General features: G+C 46.9%; 1 long non-coding RNA gene across 2 annotated transcripts; it reads left to right on the top strand.

The window, feature by feature from the left end:
* Nucleotides 1–1,245: 1,245 nt before the first annotated feature.
* On the top strand, nucleotides 1,246–9,382 carry LOC129529017 (uncharacterized). 2 transcript variants are annotated; one of them, XR_008674391.2, is made up of 3 exons: nucleotides 1,246–1,849; nucleotides 2,470–2,660; nucleotides 9,237–9,382. It is a non-coding gene; the product is annotated as an uncharacterized lncRNA (long non-coding RNA). The 2 variants fall into 2 exon arrangements; XR_008674392.2 differs by lacking the exon at nucleotides 9,237–9,382 and adding an exon at nucleotides 3,147–3,247.
* Nucleotides 9,383–19,390: the final 10,008 nt, after the last annotated feature.

Raw genomic sequence — 19,390 nt, 5'->3', positions numbered from 1 at the left:
TAGCTGTGTAAACTTGAGCAAGTTATTTTTATCTCAACTTCTCTGTGTGTAAAAAGATGGTGACCATACCTCCTGAAGAGAGCTGACGTGGGTTTAGAGACAGAGAGAGGAGGCGAGCAGCATGGAGTACCCAGCCGGTGCTCAAGGAGACGCTGTTCTCTAGGAACCTCTGCCAGGCCTGGGGCTGTGTCACGTGATTTGCACATGAAGGGATTAGAACTGGGCTGGGACCTCTGTGATCCCTGACCATGAGGATAGTTGGATCCATATCTTCTGGGCAATGTGACAGAAGGGCCCCCTCCCCACACACAGCTCTGTAAGGTGCCTTTTACTCTGCTGGTTTGCCCAGGGCATGATTTACTTGGGCAATCCCACCAGAATTCAACAATGAATCATATATGATTCCTGTCTGTTTCTTTTGTATTATCCCCCTTTCTGCCTTCAGGTTGCTGAAAGACTATAAAAGAGACATTTTTTAGCCCTCTGTTTTGGGACCAAGAGTACACAGCAAAGGGCTTAGTGTGATTCAGTGCTACCAATGCAACCCATGCAAACTCAACCTAACCTAACCCACCCAGCCCAACCCTCCCCACCTCAAACCAATTTAACCCAACCCAGCCTAATCCAACCCAGCCCTACCCAACTCAAACCAACTCAACTCTAGCCAACCCAACCCAACTCACCTCAACTTAAACCAAGTCAATTCAGCTCAACCCAACCCACTCCAATCAACCCACCCAAATCAAGCCAACCCAATTCTAGCCAACCCAACCCAACTCACCTCAACTCAAACTAACTCAACTCAGCCCAACCCAGCTCAATGGCAACAGTTGTTCAATGGAAAGCACATGGGATTTGGAGTTAAATAGACCTAAGTTGAAATCTCAGCTTTTCCAGTTACAGGCTATGTGACCTTGGCCAAGTCACTTCACTTCTGAGTCTGCTTCCTCATCTTAAAACAGAGGGGAAAATCTTGTATTTGCCAGTACAGAAGATTCATTTTCTGTTTCTCAGGTGCCTCCTTGTGTGACACCATCAAGTCCACCATAAACCAATGGATGGAATAACTCTCAGCAACTTGTCCCTTTCCTCCCCTGCTCCCCTTGGGTAAGAAACTGTGCAAGCTTCAAGAACAGCAGAAAGAAGAGGCATCTCCAAACCAGTCTTCCTGGCTACTTGGCAGTTCTCCAAGAAGACTTGGCCTAGTCTGGGGTAGTAGATAATATCTTTCAGAAAAGCTTCCTGGTAAAATTGAGTGACTTATATACTAGCTAATCTTTAGACTGCAAATACAGTAATTTCTAGGCATTGTAGTGAGGATGGACAGTAATACATGGCACTCACACTAAATACTGAGAAATCACTGCAGTCACCACTGCTACTGTTACCACCATTGAGATAGTAGAATAGAAGCTTTCTTCACCTGTCTTCGCATTACTGAGCCACTAACCAGTGCTCTCCCCTGCCACTGTAAACATTCTGTGGCCGCCCACAGCGCTCTGAAAGTTGGAGGCTGGTCAGCGACACCTCAGTGAGCTCTCCCACATCTGCCTTCATTCAATGAGTCATTTGATTAACAAGAGTCTGTGGATTTGTTCCCATGCCTTCTAATGCCAGTTATATTTGTAACTTTAATTTCAAAATTCAACTGAATTACTATATAAACTAAAAAACTAAGAGTGTGAAAGCAAGAGAATAGTTGCTTCTGTGAAAAATAAGTCAAATGCTATGGAATGACTTGAAAAATATGAGTTCCTAAAAAATATGCTGAACAATTCAGTGAGGAAGAAACTACCGTAAAGATGAAAAAATACACAAACAATGAAGGATTCTGCATTCAGATATCTTTGTAAGTGCCCTTTAATTTTTACTTCACTTTAAAGGGTTGGAAACTATAAATGCTGGTGACTGTAAAAATGGGTGTGGTTTATGTAAAAGATTACTATGCAACTCCAAACAGCAAAAATAAAAACACCTTGGTGTGCTCATAAAGATTAGTAAGTGGATGTACCAGTGGGTCATTAAATCATCAGTTTTAACTGCTTCGGGTTAGAGGGATTTGATGGCACTGGAACTGCCACATGGGCATTAAGGAAGCCACATGTGAGTCCTAGGGCTTGGCTCTGCAGTGGGCTTCAAGCACTGGTATGAGCCGAATGTGAACAAATCATGTGTAGTGGGAAAAAACACAAGCTTGGCATATAGACAGATGGACTCATGCCCTCCACTCCACTTGCTTGCTGTGTGACCTTGTGGGCACCATGTCATTTCTCAGAGCCATGATTTCTTCTTTGGCAAAAGGAGGTGCTAATATCTATCTCACAGGCTATAGAGGCCAAGGGAGGGTAGGGGAAGCCCTAAGCCAAATTTTGGCCCAGAAGAGGGACTGCAAATAGCACTCACATTCCCCTCTGTAGTGTGCTTCCAGTTCCATGCATCCAGTGTGAACCTGACTTTCTTATCTCCCAGGGATTTCTCAGCCAAGCATCAATGAATCTTGAATCTCAGCTGATGACACTCCTGGGCAAAATGGCTATGAAACTGGAAAGATGTCTATGAAACACACAATCCCTCAAGCCAGAAAATGCACTTGACACATCTGTGTCCCTTGAGGAACCCGAAGTTTTGGTGAATCCAGAAAGCCATGGATGGCAGAACTGGTAAGAGGAAAAGGGAAGTCCCAGTAAGAGAGAGGCTGAGGCCCTGCCTCCTGGCTGTGTGTAGAATTAAAGAAGCATTGCCTCCTGGCTTAATCAGGGATGGCAATCTCATTAGCCATTGTCTGACCTCTAATGGGCAGGCCCTGTGGGTGGGCACTGTGGTCCAGGGTCGTTAACAATGATGCACGTGGATTTATTGGAGAGACAACCATTTTCCTCCAGACCCAGTTGCAAACTTGGCTTCTAGGTCTGCATTGTTCTCGGCATATAAACAAGAAGGGCTGTGGCCCTTGGAAGGGCCCCTCCAGGAATCCTGGGAGAAAAGTTTCTACCCAGCAGCAGATGTGGGCTTGTGACAGCTCCATTGTTGGTCGGGTGGAGGGGGTTGCAGAGGAGAGGCCCACTCTGTGTGGCCAGGCTTCAGGGGCCCCAAGAGAGGCCACTGGCTCTCACCCCAATCCTCTCTGCCTGTTGAAATACAAATAGCCTGCACTTGAGCGCTCACCTGTGCTACTCCATTCCACGCCGGACAATTGCGAGAGGGAGGCTCCATGGGGTTCCCGTTTTACGGATGAGCAAATGGAGGCTCCGAGAGGTTTAGAAACATCCCAAGATTGGTAAAGAGGTGAATCCAGGGCTGAACTCGTTCTGATGTGTTTCACGGCTGATATTTTGACAATGAAACCTTACTGTCTTCATTACAATAAGTCTAATAAATGGCATTTGTCTACTCACAATTAGCATCTGGGTCCTTAATGTACGTTAAATTACCAAGTCATCCAAAAACGCTATCGAGATGGTAGAATAATTATTCCTATTCTGCAGAGGGAAAAGGTGAGGCACAAAGAGGTCGGGAAACTTGCTCTCACCTGATGTTCAGTAGTATTTTCTCCCCTCCACAAAAGTTGGGGGTGGTCTGTGGCCTGCCAGGGGGGACTTTTTAAGCAGTGAGAGGCAGTGGGGTCTCCTGGTGACGGTTATTGGCCCATGTGTCAGACAGACCTGGACTGCAGCCACATGCTAGCCCAGCAACTCTCTTCACCTGCTGGAGCCTCGATCTCCTCTTTTGCAAAATGGGATGAGAGGGCGTGGGGGCCTTCAGGAAACTGCTGCTGAAGCTGGGGAACGGGACACTCTCGTCCAGTCTTCTGTCATTTCATTAGTTTGCTTATCGACTAAAGGAGGCTTTATCCCCCCCTTTTAAGCTTTGGGAGTTGGAGTTCATAGATCAGAAATTTTAATTTGAGTGCACAGAACATAGGTTCCTTTAGTTAATTTGACCACTCCACTCAGCCATCACTGACATTGAAATCCCTTCTTTCATCTATGGCTGCACCTAAGCTCACCCTGTAGGGTTGCCAGAAAAAACACAGGATGCCTGGTTAAATTTGAATTTCAAATAAAAAATAAATAACTTTTTAGTATCAGTATGTCCCATGAAATATTTAGGGGCATATGGATACTAAAAAAAGATGATTCATTGTCTATCTGAAATTCGATTTTAACTGAGTGTCCTGTATTTTTGTTTGCTCAATCTGGCAACCATACCACCTGGCCACAGGGGGAGGGGGAGGCCTCAGGGCACCCTAGCTGGGACTTGGCCCCATTAATGACTATGATTATGATTTGTTTATTGGCAACCGCTCTGTGCCGGGCACCATGCTGAGCTCTTGGCCTCCACCTTCTTGCCTTTCATCCTCACAAGCATTTTTCACATGTGGAAACAGAGGGAGCTGAGAGGGGAAGCGACTTGCCCAAAGATGTGGGTCGCTGAAGCCCAAGCCTGTTATGACTCAGCCTGATGCATCTCCGGCACAGAGACAGGTGGCCCCCACGTCCTGTCTGCCCCACGCAGGGTCCTCACCAGCCACTGAGCTGCTTCACCCTCCACCTGGCGCTGATTAGATTCTTGAGATTTTCAGTCCAGTGCCTGAGCCAGCACATAAAATCTTTATTTTTCCCATCCAAATTAGTTCCTGGGGAGACCCTGTGCCCTCCCTGGCTTTTATATGCCTTGACTTGGCTCATGAAATGACAGACGTCACCCTAACAACCCCCTCCTGTTCTCCAGCGAGACGGGAGGAGTCTCTCTGCTCTTGGCTGCATTCCCCTACCTGGATCACCATGAAATGTTATTTCCAGTAGACCGAGCGACTTAACGGCTGTCATATGGCACATATCAGGCGGAATCGTCTGACTTGCTCCATCCCATCATGTTTCATGGACCATGATTAGCTGCGACACTCCAAGGCACAGAGCACAGCCTTGCCTGTGACTCCCCTTAAGAACAAATGGCTTCATCTGACTCCAGAGGCGGGCTTTTATTTTGTTCCTTCTTTTTATGTAGTCGGCCTCGTGGGAGTGGGTGAGTCTGGCAGCTGCTGACCATCTCTGATCGCACTCCTAAGCCAGGCTCCATGGAACTGAAACTTCAGACTCAAGCTAGATGATTCTCTATGACTTTGCCCCAGTTATCTGAAGCCTAGTTCCAGTTTGAAAAGATAAGTTATTATGGAGATAAAGCCAATTATGAGATAAAGCCGATGCCACCATCTCGAGACATTTGGGGATGAGTGGCTCTGGCTAATGGGCACTGAGGGCATCCTCATTCATTCATTCTGTAAATATGCACTGAACATACTCTGTGCCTGGTATGTTAGCACCAGGGACATATTGAGACAACTAAGACATGTTCACTGCCTTTAAGTGTTCCATCACCTAGAAGGGGTCAGAAATGTAAATGAACAGCCAACATGATCAGGGCCATTATGCAAAGACCAGAAGACCTACAGGAGGCGTCTCCGGGCCGTGGCCGGCTCCCTCTTGGCTCTCTTTGGCTCTAGGCAATGGATCAGGATTGATCTGAGCTCCTCACAGCTGCTTGTCCCTCTTGTCAGTGACTTATTTCCCAGACTCTCTTCGGTCCGGATGGCATTGTGGCACCACAAACAAGGCTTGAGCTGAAGTAGGTGGTCAATTTATAAGAAATATTTTGCTCTCCTGAAAAAAGGTCATATTCATTGGCTTTCCCCTTTTCCTTTCGTGTCTTGAAAGCATCAACATGATGCTTCAAGCTGCAGCAGGTCATCCTGAGGCCATAAGGCCACCAACCCGAGGACAGAAAGTGGAAGTGCTTAGAATTCTAGAGGGGAAGGCAGGGAGAGCCTCTGTCCCTGCCGGCATGGCCAAGCCATGCCCCAGCCACACAGCACCCACCCCTCCCTGCTCGTTGTGTGAGAACAATAAACTTCTATTTGTTTAAGCCACTGTTAGTTGGGTTTCTGATACCTGCAGCCCAAAGCATTCCAATCTAATATAGAATTTAGTACATTTTATCTGGAAGGTCCTGGAAAATCTAGGCAGAGGGGGTAATAAAAAAAATGCACAAAGTCCCTTGTCCTCTAAGGTCTATAGTCAGGGGACATGTAGCCTGGAACTGTTGTCACTCATTTGTGTCCTTCCATCCTGGTAGACAGACCTCCTTGCCTTTCTGGGAGCTGAACAGCTTTAGCCTGCAGGAACCCAGGGAGGTGAAATGAGACTTCTCGCACCTGCTCAGGTTCCCGACACCTCTCTGGAGCCCCATTCTCTCCTTTCACCAAGTTAAGCTGTAAGAACGCAGCACCCACAGACAGTACCTCTCCAACCTGTGTGCTATGCGGCACCCAAGCATCTTCTCAAAATGCAGATTCTGATCTAGTTGGTCCAGGCTGGGGCCTGACAGTCTGCATTTCTAAAAGGTTCCCAGATGGTGCTGATACTGCTGGCCTGGGGACCACACTTTGAGTAGCAAGGCTGTGGAGGGTGGCCAGCTGCTTCTAGGACTATCCTGCTGTGGTCAGTACTGCCCTTCTACCCTTGGAAGCAAAGTCCAGTCGAGTATTCTGTACTCCAGCCCACCTAGCTGGAATGCCCACATTCTGATTTTTTAAAATTATGCCCTCTGCAGTCGGATGGGACTTCTCAATTTTGGATTCAAAATCAACTCCCTGGGCTTTGCATAGACTCAGAGTGACCAAGTGTCCTGGTTTGCCCAGAATGAAGGGCTCCTGGGGATGTGGGACTTTTCAGTAGCAAAACCAGGAAAGTCCCCTGCGAACCGAGAAGAGCTGATCATCCTATATAGGTTGAAGGCTGCGCAATTAAAGGGAAGGCAAGATGACTCAGGAAGGCCTTAGCACCCTACAGTGTGAGCGCCCAGTGGTATCAGCCAGGGCTTAGTGAACACCAGGCTAAGTGTGGGCATTAGTCACAGTGCTCCATGCCAGTGAAGTGTGGCAAGCCTACTACTCTTTGGGATTTTCTCTGTCATCCCAGACCTGGATCTGGAGGCTTGGATTGTGGGGAACAGAAACAGTGAGCTCCCCGCCTCCCTGGCCTTGCTGTCGCCATGTGGGGCTGGAGAAGGCCACGCTGCCACAACTCCTCATGAAGCAGTGAAGTCTTGGGCTGGGACAGAATGAGGTCATGGGTCCTGGGCACCTCCTGGGTTTGCTGGGGCCTCCCCCGCCTTCCACCAGCCCTAGGCGGTTAATGACTCGCTCAGCTCCTTAACGAAAAAAATATGTGCTGGCTCCCAGCTGAATGCCCTTAATTTGTCTCGTTTGTGCCTGAAGCACTGGGTGTGGGCAAACCGATGTTAAGCAAAAAGGCTATTACCACAATGCGATGGCCCTCTGGCAACGTCTCTTCTGAAACCCTGTCCTCTCCCTAACAAGACAGGCTGGCAAGGAGGGCATGCCAGCTCCAAGCACTGGCCCGCCTCTGCCTGTGGACTGGTTTTATTTTGTGGCTCTTAATAGTGGTTTTGTGGTTTTAAGAAGTGGCTGACATTTAAAAATGGGAAGATTTCAAATAAAAATGTATATTTCTAATCACTCTTAAAAAATCCAGCAGCACTGAATCCACCTTCTGACATAGGAACAATTAGCTGGGGAACAAGGACAGGCTGCCCTGGCGGGTGCAGTGGGGGTAGGGTGGGGTGGGAGCCCCTCAGGCAGCCTGGCCCCTGTGACTTGGCGCAGGTGCTTTTCCAAATCATTTCTTGTCTTATTTTATTAAGTGAGAAATACTAAGGATGCTATTTGTTCTGTTATCAGCACATTATCAGTATTGGAGTCAGTTTCAGAAGTAATTTCTGATTCACTTGCCTTCCAAAGAGAGGGCTTCCCACACATGCAGGACCTTGGACCAAAGCAGGACAAGAAGCATTTGAAGTCCTGGAGTAGAACTTCAGAATTAAAGTCTTACATCATTTTCATCATTGTAAAAAAAGTGCATTCACTGTGAAAATGGGTGTGAATTTTTCATAGCCGTATTTGGAGGAACATAATGAGTAGCTATCCCATTGACTATCCCATGTTTCCTCTGGGCATCGTAAGAAGCTCTCCAGAAAATGTGAGCCAGCAGCTCTGACGTCTTTCCCGATGCAGTTTTTCAACAGGAAATGTTCATTCAGGCATTTGTGGGGGTGATGTCTGCTCAAATAAGTGTTGCAAAGACACAGTTCTTGGAAGGCAAAACTGAAGCAAGTGAAGGATCAGGCTCATCTCATTACCTGATTTGTTATTTTTATTGTAGAAGCCAAATTTAATGGCATGAAAAAGATGGTAATATACAGATACATGAAAATTAGCAGGTTATAAAACCATACACAGTGCACGTTATCATTACAAGTAGGTGTATATTTAAATGTGTTTGTAAAAAGAAACATGAAAAGCTGCATGTCAAAATGCATTTAGTAGGTTTTATTGGTGGATAGTTGGATTATGTTTTCTTTTTATTCTCATTTTTTAAAGGAGCTTGATAGTCAATTCTGTTTCCCAGGTTAAGTTTCCTTCAAACTGTTCAATGGAAATTAGCAAATGCTTACCAAGGACCCAGGATGAGTCCTTAGTACGTGCCAGAGATGGTCAGTAACAACAGCTATCATAATGATGACAGCGTTATGATGACGGCGTCACTAGTTAGGACTATGTTGGGCTGTATGTCACAGAAATTGATCTTTAATCCTCCCACCTGCTTCATACCATGAAGCCCAGACACAGGCAATCCAAACAGTGGCTCCGCAGTGCTACTGAAACCCAGCCACCTTCTTTCTCTCCCTTTACCCATCCTTCCACTGTGCTTTTCATCCCCACCAGAACAAAATGGCTGCTTTGTCTCCAGACATCACATCCAGAGTCCAAGAAGAAAGAAGGGAGGAAAGGAAAGAAAGGAAATTCTAAAATCTTTTTTTTTTCTTTCTATTGAGGAGAGAAACCTGCCAAAGGATTGTGACCATGGTCACATGGTCATTTCTGGTTTCCAGGAGGTCTGGGAAGGCGAACGTTGTTAAACAGGCACATCTACTAAGGTGCCTATTGTGAAATGCAATTTACTGCTTGAATAAAATCGAGATTCTGTTAGTGAAGAAGAAAAAGAAAGTGGATATTGGTGGAGGACCTTGCAGTGTTCACCCCAAATAACAATGGTGGTCATATCATTTTCTGTGAGTTTTACTGCATGCTAAGAACTGTGCTGGATGCATTAATGTTTTGTGTCAAACATTAATAACTATTATTATTATGATTTCAGACCACAGAAAAAGAAACAGAGGCTCAGAAAGGTGAAGCCAATTGCCCGAAGCCACACAGAATATCAGCTGGAGTCAGGATTCTAACACCATCCCATGTGAGTTTAGACATGTGCACGTAATCCCCAGGACATACCAAAAGAAACAGGCGTTCAACATATCAAGGGATAGCCATTTCCCCCAGAGCCCAGTGGGCTATGGCTCTTGTGTTCCTTAAGACCAGTGCTTCTCCAACTGTAATGTGCATCGGATCACCTGAGCATCCTATTAAAATGCAGGTTATGGTTCCTGGCTGGGCCTGAGATTTTGCATTCCTAACAAGCTCCCAGGCGATGCCCATGCTTGTAGTCTGTGGACAGCACTTTGAATGCCCGAAACCACCTCCCAGACATGTCCCGCCTTCCCGGAGCTGGCCTCCTGGTTTCAGACATGTGGGCAATTGGCGCTGAGATCATTCAGGGCACGTAAGGAATGCGCACAAATGCAGAGCTCCAGGGAAGAAAAGTCACAGCACGGGACCCAATAGGAAAACTGCCATTTGGGGAGACCAAGCCAAGGAGCGCTTTGCTCCTGCTGCTTTTCTCAAGGAAGAGCCTGCTTCCTGCAGTAAGTGAAGTCTAGGGTGCAAGGACAAATGATGTACCTCAGACCCAGAGGATTCATTAAGAATTTGATGCTCCTAGAAAATTGGCTCCATCGTCCGTGTCTCAGGAACTGGGGGGTTGTGACTTTTTTTCTTTGGTGGTAGGATGACGATGGTGATGATGATGATGGTGATGATGACAAAGATGACTATGAAGAAGCAGTAGAAGGAGATTTGGAAGAGGGAGAAGAGGAAGGGGAGGAGGAGGAGCAAGGTCATCAAAGTTTGTTGAACACTTACTACATGCCTGATCTCATTTAACCCTTAGACTCACCTGGTGAGGGTTGTACTACATTTATTCCCATTTTACAGACGAGGAAACCAAGCTTCAAGGAAGCTGAGTCTCCTGTCCAAGCCCACGCAGTTGGCAAGTTGCAGATCTGGAGTAGATTACAAAACTCTCTCATCTGTGTCTCCAAGACACCATGACCCATCATGGCTTCCTTCTGCTGGTTCAGGCGTAGTCTCAGAATTTTTCCTGCCCCATTGCCCGCGCCACCCCATCAACCCCATCTGTTGCAGGTAGCTGATGCTATCTACTGCCAGCCTGGAGCCAGGCTAAGAGGAAGAGAAAGAAGGAAATGCCTGCAGAAACATTCTATGTAAAGAACACTTTGGGATCAGAAAAAAAAAAGCGCCCGTGTTTCACTTGCAGCCCCACCCTGCGCTAGGTACAGCCAGTTCTGCTCTGAGGCTTGTCTTGAAAATACAAATTTGTTCTGGTGTGATTGACATGTTAGTGGGTAATTTGAGCGTGATGTGAATTTGGTTTTTACCTATATGTGATTTTGTCCTCAGGAAATGCTAGGCCAGTGCGGAAAACTACATCCTGCTTGGCAAGCCCTGCAGGACACACACACACACAAGCATGTGCACACACACGTGGCCCTTCAATGTCACCTCAGCTGTGGGTTAGGAGCCACACCTGTCCACACCTGGTGTTACAACCATCTGCTCCATTTCAGGTAACCCTCCTTCCTCCACTGCACAATCGCTTAGAAACTGTAACTCTTCTTGGGCCCAGGTGCACAGGTAAATTCGGATCTTTCCCAAGGTAAGTGCCATGTTTACCTTCGTGTTTGTGCATTTCCTATGCATTTAGTGTGTGTAAAATGGTGCTATCATTTTATTCAGCTTCTGTCTTTGTTTTCAATGTTACTGGTAATGTTTTGAGTGTTGTGCTCCTAACCCCATTCTTGCCACAGGCCCTGCATGCTACCGTGATTTTTAGGAACCCTATGTCACCTTACAGATCTGAGCATATATGAGTTGGGCTCGTCACCCGGCCTTCTGGGAGTCTCAGTTTCCCTATTTGTAAAATGGACATAGTAAACCCATCTCCATCTCACAGAGGATAGTAAAAAGAGCCCTGGCCTTGGAGTCTGGGGGCTGGGCCACAGGTCAGGCTTCAAGACCCCCTGGGCCACGTTGGGGACTTGGGTTCCTGAGATCCAATCTCTGAGCATCAGCTTCACTGTCTGTCGCAGAAGCACCATTTCCCCCACCTTGTCCACCTCACAGAACAGCCAGGTGGCTTAGAGGTGAGCTCTCAAATGTCAACAGGCTTTGCAAACTCCAGCGGTCAGCATTATGTGAGTAGTTCAGTCTTTCCACAGGGATCTCAGGGGCCTAGGGTCACAGCAGACCAGAACTTGACCTGGAGGCTGGTGTCCCCCAAACTGCTGTACAGACCCTGCAACAGCTGGGGAGTCCTCGTCTCAACAACCCTGCTGTCTCCCACTGAGGGCGTCTGCTGGCCCTCCTGGTGGCCCTGTGAGGAAGCCAGGAGTCACTGATGCTGCTCTATCGACGGGGACAGATGGATCACAGCTGATAAGTGACTTGCCCAGAGTTTTGCAGCTTGAAACTCACAGAGCAGAAGCTGGGAATCAGGTGGGGAAGCACCCAGCTCTCTGCTTCTCCTAAGCCAAGCTCTGCAGCAAGGTTCTGCTTCCCTCGGGACTCCTCTTTCAGCATGACATGAACTCATTTTGAATGTAAAGGCAATGTCAAAGCCCTACAGCTATTTATAACAGAGCATGTGTTTATTAGCTCACTCTCCAGGGGGAATATTGCTGTTGTGAATACAGAACTACTCATAACTACCATCTTAAAAATCTCCTCTACTCCAAAATATTTACTAATGTATTTAAGTATTTATTTTCTTGTAGTGAAAGGAAATCAAGATAATTCTAAAATTGTGGAAGAAAACAAAAAAAGTATAAAGGAGAAAACAGAAGTTTCACATAGTCTAACCATTATTAATCTCAAAATATTTTATTCCAGGTCCTTGTCTATGGTCCAGGTCCTTGTCTATGGTCCTGGTCCTTGTCTATGGTCCAGGTCCTTGTCTATGGTCCAGGTCCTTGTCTATGGTCCAGGTCCTTGTCTATGGTCCTATAGCCTATGCTGAGTGACACTGTGCTATGTGTATGCCGTTTGCATTCACCGTGGGGTCATAAGCGTGCCATTTCCTTTTTATTAAAAAAATACTTCGCATACATCAAAGTATGTTTGCGTTAAAACTGTGCAAACATCAGTTTTAATAACTGTGTAAATATTCCATCATAAGGACATTCCATAATTTATTTAATCACTTTGGTAGTGTTAGACATTTAATTTTTTAAAAAGTCAAATAGTGCCAGGATTAATGCCTGTTTATATGAACCAGTTTTCATTTCCTGATTATTTTCTTTGGCCAGATCCCCAAAAGTGGAATTACTGATAAAAGTAGATAAGTGTTTTTAACACATTTCTTCTTACACACACACACACACACACACACACACACCCATCAACAAATAGTTTTTCCTGAAGGAGCTTCCAGTAGTGTATGAGAAAGCCTGTTGCACCACACCATCCCCAGCAATGAGAATTACTACTGTAAAAAAATCTTTGTTACATTAACTTTTTGGAGGACATCTCATTTTCTTGATTGCATTTGATTAACTCAAAATGTATTTCTACAGGGCGGGGAACATCACACACCGGGGCCTGTCGTGGGGTGGGGGGATGGGGGAGGGATAGCATTAGGAGAAATACCTAATGTAAATGACGAGTTAATGGGTGCAGCACACCAACATGGCACATGTATACATATGTAACAAGCCTGCATGTTGTGCACATGTACCCTAGAACTTAAAGTATACAAAAATAAAATAAAATAAAACATAAATAAAAAAATGTATTTCCAAACAGATTTTTCACTAACAATGTGTTAAAGCCTCAACGTGAATATCACAGCTGGATTTTAAGGCGTGTTCCTTGTGAACGAAGACATAAGCTCTGCTGAGCCATTGAGCAGTCTAGCAGCCTTCACAGTTAGGTCAGCTGGTCGCTGGCCCCAGGGGAAGGGAGATTGCTTTCCCACTTTGCAGCAATCTGAGTTCTAAGACTGCACTGGCATTGGAGGAGCTGTTCAAGGAGCGCCGGTCTGGGTTTTTAGGCCAGATGATTTGAGGCTGCTGTGATCTGGATGGTCCCAGCCGCTGGTTCTGGAGTGCACTGTGCCCAGAGGAGTAGTTCAGGTTCCACGAGGTGTGACGGGTCCATCGTGTGGGCCAAGAAACATCTGGGGCCACATACAGGTTTGAAAATATTATAAGAACAGGTCATAGTCCCAGCATGTCTTTTCAAGGGTTACACTAAATGGCAGAGTCAGGGCTGAAAAATGAGGGGTGACTGGCTGGGTCTCGTGGCCCTGGATAACTTTTTTCCTTTTTTAGTGATGGGGCCTCACTTTGTTGCCCAGGCTGGAGTGCAGTGGCCATTCACAGGTGCAGTCCTAGCATGCTACAGTCCCAAACTCCTGGGCTCAAGCGATCCCCCGCCACAGCCTCTTGAGTAGCTGGGACTGCAGGCACATGCTGAGTGCTCAGGTGGCTTTCATGACCCCATTCGACACTAGCGTGGCTGTCGCTCGCAGTCAGCTGACTCTCCAGGCGTGCTTTTTCTTCCCAGGACTGCACCCATCTCTTGCCTCAAATCAGGAGCAGTCTTGGCATTTATCAATCAGCAGACAGCCGAGCCAGCACCTGGAATATATCTCCCTAAAGCTGCAAATTTGGGGTATTCACTTTTAAAAGTGGATTAGAGTCCATTGCAAGGGGGATAAAAGACATCAAACAGTTAAAGCAGTTGCCTCTTGGGGACAAGTTTGAGGTTTGTAAAATGGTAATTTTGTGCCACCGGGAGGCAACAGAGCTAATGAAAAGACTGTGACATTTGGAGTGAGGAGACCTGGGTTCAAGCCCAGCCAGGTAATCTCAAGTAAGTCACAAGGGCACTGACCTTCAGTGTCCTCACCAGTGGGTGATGATTAAAATGTAGCAATGTGGTAGAAGCCACCTGTGCTCAGTGAAGCAGCATCCAGACATGAGGAATCCCAGGACCATTGCCATGGTGATTACCAGGCTGACAGTGGAGTACTGTGGTCCATCTTCCTTCTTTTTTTTTTTTTTTCAACTGAGAGAGAGTCTCACTCTGTCACCCTGGCTGGAGTGCAGTGGTACAATCTAGGTTCACTGCAACCTTCGCCTCCTGGGTTCAAGGGATTCTCCTGCCTCAGCCTCTCGAATAGCTGGGATTAAAGGCACCTGCCACCACACCCGACAAATTTTTGTATTTTTGTAGAAACAGCATTTCTCCACATTGGCCAGGCTGGTCTCAAACTCCTGGCCTCAAGTGATCCGCCCACCTCAGCCTCCCAAATAGCTGGGATTAAAGGCACCTGCCACCACACCCGACAAATTTTTGCATTTTTGTAGAAACAGCATTTCTCCACATTGGCCAGGCTGGTCTCAAACTCCTGGCCTCAAGTGATCCACCCACCTCAGCCTCCCAAAGTGCTGGGATTACAGGCATGAGCCACCATGCCTGGCCAGCCTTCCTTTCTTTGGTTTCGGTACAACCAACCTTGTTTGTAAAGTTGTGTAATATATATCAAAATAGGTATATTTTGTATATATGAACACACTATGCATATACTGATATTTATCATATATTGATATATGTAAACATACATGTGTATATCTCTATGTATGTGATATATTGATATATATGCATATATATTGATAATGAAATACATATATATGTCAAAAATACATTTCTTTCCCATGTTTTGTTTCTCGCTCTAATTATAAGTCACAGGCAGATCACTTTCTATAATGAAAAAACACTTTTTTTGTTTTTTCAAAATAAATAAACCTAAATAAACCTGTTATTTAATTCTGTGTTGCTTCCCCCATCAAAATACTATTTGAAGAAAAACCTAAACGTGAAATAAAAAATCTGATAAAACTCTCATTCCTATCACAAGTCTGGTTGGGCTGGAATAATTTCAGTGGACAATGAGAGCAAAATAGATGCTAAGATTAAACCCACCCTGAAACGAGCACCCCCATGACAGGATGAGGAACAGCTGCTGGTGACAGGCGTAGCATCGAATCCTTAGCTTCATGCCGGGTGAATGGCTGTGGGCTTCTTCTCTGCATTTGCTGTGGCCTCACCAGCTTACCTGGGTTTTCCTGGTGATGATAACATTGCCCTCTCCAGGCAGATGGCCATGTTCACGTTCGTTTAGTCACGACAGTCTGTCCAGCACGGGGTGGACTCGCCTCCTTCCCAGCCTGATCAGCTTGGCCTGCTGGGCTGAGCCGGAGGAGGTGACCCGGGGCAGTTGCTGGCCAGGTTGGGCGGGAGACTAGCCCCTCAAAGGCAGGGCAGAGTGAGCACTAACGCAGGGCAGCTCAGCAGGAGCCCTGGGCAGGGCCTGTTTCTCTGGACACAGTGCCTGTAAGAGACTTTCAGGGGTACAGGAAAAGGTTTCAAGTTATTTTAAAATCAGAAGAATAGTGGCTTGGAGGTGAAACAAAGCAGGGTGTCTGGGTGGTGGTGTGGGAGGGGTCGGTGAGGGCAGAGGAGGAGGGTCCCACAGGCCATGCTGGAGATTGGGGGGTCTATCCAGGGAGAACAGGACACTGGGGATGTACAAAATGACACCAGCAGGGTGACAGGAGAGAATAGGTGGTGATGAGTTGGGAGGGGTTGTACTAGAAGCCCTGAGAGACCAAGGGCACTGTCCAGGGAGAGATGCTGGGAGCTCCTGGGCTGTGCATGGAGAAGGGGACTGATCCAGAGACACCAACACTCACACCTGGACGTGCTCCCATCTCCACCTGTGCGCCTACCTCCCTCAGCCACTGCCCTGACTCTCTCACCTCCGCATGGCCAACTTGCTCCTGTCTGCCTCTCCTTGTGCCCCTCACTGCCCCTCCCATCTGGCTTCCTGCCCTCTGCAAAGAAGCACCCGGTGAGCGACCCCATGACCTCCATATGCCCAAGTCCAAAGCACTCTGCCTTCAGTTCTCATTTTAACTGGTTTTCAGCAGCTTGACACAGTAACCAAATGACCTTTCCTTCTGGCTTCTGCAAAACCAAACTCTCCTGGTTTCCCCTGCGGTCCGGGGACTACAGCTGCCAGACTCCCCAGCAGCTTCTTCCCAGGCCCCTTCTCTTCTCTACTTGCTTTCCAGGTGAGCTCGCCAGAGCCTGTGGCCCTAGTCACCACTGGGGCTACTGCCAGGCGTAGCAAAGAAAAACATAAGACATCCAGTTAGGCTTGACTTGTAGATGGACAGCAGGTCATTTTTGAGTATATCCCAAATATTGCATGAGCCACTGCATGGAGGTCCCCTGTATGATGTGACTCCCTTAATTACCACCTCTGCACCGATACCTCCCAAACCGATTCCTTCAACCCAAACCCAACCAAATCATCCTGACTGCAGACCTGCCTGCCCACCTTCTGCTCATCATCTTACTAGAATGCTGCAAATGAACGGGGCTTCAATAGGCCAAAAACCAGACCCATTCTCTACCCCCACTCCAAGCTAATCATGGCCGCAGTGAATTGCACCATCAGAAAATTAGAAGTGGTGCTCTTGAATCCACGTGTCCTGGCCTCTATCTTGCTGATTTCACTGCCTGATGCTCTCCAATTCATTCACTGTTTTCCCACCAGTCTTCTCCAGATTATTTGCACCTCTTGCCTGGATACTCATGACTCCCTCCTAACTGCTTTCACCCCCTTCTTTCTGGTCCTCCCTTCCCTCACTACAAATTCTTATCCCAAGCGATCTTGTCACACAAACATGTTGGATATGTCATTCTGTGACTCCCCAGTGCTGCTGGATAAAGCCCAGGGTCTGGAGCATGACCCTTGAGCCTCTGCTGTGGTCCGGCCCCTGCCTCCTTCCCCAACCCCTCGTCCTTGGAGGGTGGGACCAGGGTAGGGAGAGTCAGGCATTGACCACAAGTGCAAAAATGGAAAGGGGTGGGAAATTACTCAGAATCAAGATCAATAATGCAATATTTAAAAAATAAAAATTAATGCAAAAAATATGTGATATAAAAATTTTAGATCAAGATGGGCTTCGACCTGCACATGCATGACCCGCCTCACTCACCTTACCCTGACCTTGGCCTTGTGGGACCCTGTCCTGATTTTAAAATTTTGATATTTTATTTATCATGAATGTTTCACATTAATTTTGATTGTTTTCTAAGTATTGCATTAAAATCATTAAAATATTCTTTATCTTGATCACTGAGTTTTTTTGTGTTTCCTTAAATTTTGGGGTACAAGGTGAGTGCCTCTCTCCACTCTTGTCCTGGACCTGTGACCTTGCTTTCCAAGCTTCTCCCAGATTCTCTCTCACAGGGTCCTCTTCTGCTGAGCACTTGTTCAGTGACCTGCCCCAGCAGGCTGTCATCCACTCATGGAACAGATCTCACTGTCACCCTGACCCTGCAACCGAGCTCTTGTCCCTCAATACCGCTGGCTCTGTGTGAGACTCACTGGTTCATGTCTATCTCCACCACTGGATGCATTGAGCAGTACTTGGGGACTGGAGAATCTCAGTGCCCCAACAGTGCCAGACACATGGAAGGATGAATGAAGAATGAATGAATGAACAGATGAGGCAGCATTGCTAGAATTCAGGGTTTTATCAGTGAACCCTCATGGTGTTGTCATGTTCAGATAATTAAACTCAGTGGAATTTAGAATTTGAGAATCTAAGCAGTGTTGTGTTGTCCTTGAGGCATATCTTGCCTGGTCTAATACATGGAGCTTATCGTGGTTTATCTGCAATTCAAAAATCTTCTTCTTACAGGCTTTTAGTCACCACTGGGTCTTGAAGGAGGAGTGAAATGGAAACTATCCGAACAGGACTGTCACAGCTCTCTTCCTCCAGGCACTCGCCTGTGATTTGCCACTTGATCTCACAGCTGCACGTCTGCCCCAGCATGGAGCCCAGCACTCGGAGGCTGCTCAGTCATATTCCTTAGATCAATGCCCGTGCAGCTAGCTTTGCTTTTATGTGCAGCGTGGAATTTTAACCAGGACAAAGGCCACCTTAGTGCATTGTTCTTCTCTGCTCTGATGTTTAGGAATCTTAAGATGATGAGAGCGCATGTCTCCTGCAGATTCAATAAGCACATATTCTGTCTTCTAATCTTTTCATCAACAGTTTAATTGGAACTTCTTTCAAATTTCTACCCAGATCCCACTAAAGGTGAAAACAAGGGCTTGTATCCCCAGAACCCGGGGCATGTTTTATCTTAAAAACTCTTCAGTTTTGCATTCTTCTCTGATCTTTTTAACAGAAAAAAATAGTTCCCCTGCCAAGTCTTTGGGCAAAATTTACACTCCAGGAAGAGAAGCTCTGTTTTCCTGGTATTTTGCCTGCTGCCTGAGACCTGCAGGGCCAGGATGAGGGTGAGACAAGTGCCGTGCTCAGGGCTCAGAATGCAAGGAGGCCTCGCTCTTAGAGACCAGCCCTGCGCTTGTATGAGTCTGGAGGTGACATTGCTGAGCATTTTGCATCCTTGTGCCTTGCTTGCCTCATCCTATTCTCAGTCCTGCCTGCACCCTGCTGTGAATCCCATTGTCAGAGATGGGAGCAGACCCTCGAGCTCAAAGGTGGTGTCAGAGACTTCTGTCTCCCTGACTGCCCCGGTGGCTGCCCCAGATGTCAATCTCACGTGCATCAAAACAGGCGATTTAGACAAAACACCTCCTTAAAGATCTGACCTGTGACTGTTGTGTGGACAATGAAGTCATTCACAGTGTTATCATCCATTCACTTATTTATTTATTTATTTATGTTTTGAGACAGAATCTCGCTCTGTCGCCCAGGCTGGAGTGCAGATGCCATGCTGGACACTGAGACCACAGTGGGGACCAGACAGACGGGATGCCACACTGGACACTGAGACCACAGTGGGGACCAGGGGAGAATGCCACGCTGGACACTGAGACCACAGTGGGGACCAGACAGACCGGATGCCACACTGGCCACTAAGACCACAGTGGGGACCAGACAGATTGGATGCCATGCTGGCCACTAAGACTGCAGTGGTGACCAGACAGACTGGATGCCACGCTGGCCACTAAGACCACAGTGGGGACCAGACAGACCAGATGCCACGCTGAACGCTAAGACCACAGTG

The sequence above is a fragment of the Gorilla gorilla genome, chromosome 21 (genome assembly GCF_029281585.2).
Source record: "Gorilla gorilla gorilla isolate KB3781 chromosome 21, NHGRI_mGorGor1-v2.1_pri, whole genome shotgun sequence".
Taxonomy (NCBI): domain Eukaryota; kingdom Metazoa; phylum Chordata; class Mammalia; order Primates; family Hominidae; genus Gorilla; species Gorilla gorilla.
This window is presented reverse-complemented; position numbering and strand designations above follow the sequence as displayed.